The following is a 1640-nucleotide window of genomic DNA, read 5'->3' as shown; positions in this document are numbered from 1 at the left end:
TACAAACATGGTCTCTTTTGTTTTCTTGAGTAAGGCAGCTCCAAAATGCAGGAGTTTCAGCCTAGCTCAGTGCTTTCTGTGGTGGTGGCGCAAGTGTTCTGTCGCTCAGTGTTCTGTCACTCATTGGGACACTACGTCACCACCAAGTCTAAGGGTAGAGCTAGAAAATTCAAGCCCCTTGGAGGCTGCCATAGAGTTACATTAGAAGTGGCCATCCAAGAAGGCTCAAGGTCATTGACCACAGAGATAATGACGTTAAATCACATTATATCTATAGTAGCTTTGATTGGACTGATCATGTCAACATCATACTTTCGAAATCTTAGCTAGCAGTCATCATCATGTATCAAGTCGACAATCTACTGGCAAATCCTTTTTAATCCTTGTCATATGAAGAGAAATAATGAAGAGAAATTATAGATAAAACGTATTGGTTCTCATCGGCTATTGGACATAAACATTACACAACAAGTTGGAAATCGCAAATTCAACAATGAGTGCTTTGGAAGGAATAAGTGGCTAACTGCAAGCATTACAAAGCAATCATTAGCCTGCTATTTAGTGGAGTGGCTGTGTGGTCCCAAGTCTAAGATTAAGGGTCTCTTTTCCTAGTTTAAAATGATAAACATTCAACATTGGCCATGCTGTCAATGAAGCATGATTTGTGCCACGCTCAAAACAACTGTTAACTCGGAACTACAAAATCTGACTTTAGTGAGCTCAAGACAACTGGGAACTCGGGGGAAAATGAGCTACGACTGGGAAAATACGTTTTGAACTTTCATCACCTCGGAATTGTAAATCGGGAACTCGGGCCTCTTTCTAGCGCTACGACCTGAAGATCAGTGACGTCATTATGATTCAACCTTTTTTTCTTTCTTCGAGTTCCCAGTTGTCTTGAAAGCACCATAAACCCAGAGAATGCCAGACTTTGATTACAAAGTTTGATGACAAAATTTGCCCACGAAGGACCGCCGCGCCACCTTCCTGTTCAAGTGAGCACAGCACAAGGTGAGTCCAAAAATGGATTGTATGCTGCTGCATAAATGATGTAATATGCCAGGGAGATATGTATACTGTAGCTATGTTGGGTTGCGTCAATCGAATCTGGTATTAGGATATAAACAAACCATGCAACTTAGTTTTGCAATGATTATTTAATTCATCTTTAAGTAAGTAGAATGATAGTACAAATGGTAAGTATGATGTTCGTATATACGGGCTCACTGCACCACCTCGCAGGGTATTCAGAGAACTCACTGTTTAAGCACAAAGTTCTTCTTTAATACTCTGACAGAGATAGTTCCCGCTCAGAGCGGGCCTATCAGAGTAGAGGCTGAGCGTGGTTTAGACTTACTTACAGGCTAGTCCAAGCCTCCTGGCGCATCACATGTTGCCAGGCGTTGGATCTTATCTTCTTAGTGTATACTCAAGAGGCAGCAACCATTCAATTTCCAGTGATTTACTTATACAGTTGTTTCTCCACTCTCTGTTCCTCACATTCTCCCCTTGTGATGGGTTTCACAACCTCCTATCACTAAGTCAGCTGCCTACACCTTGTTACACAATGTTCTCTTTGTCTACCCATTATGCTGTCCTGTTTAAGTTCTGATATATTATAAACCATAATTATAGTTGCA

Source organism: Salmo salar, chromosome 12 (genome assembly GCF_965601325.2).
Source record: "Salmo salar chromosome 12, fSalSal1, whole genome shotgun sequence".
Lineage (NCBI taxonomy): Eukaryota > Metazoa > Chordata > Actinopteri > Salmoniformes > Salmonidae > Salmo > Salmo salar.
Note: the sequence above shows the minus strand (reverse complement) of the source record.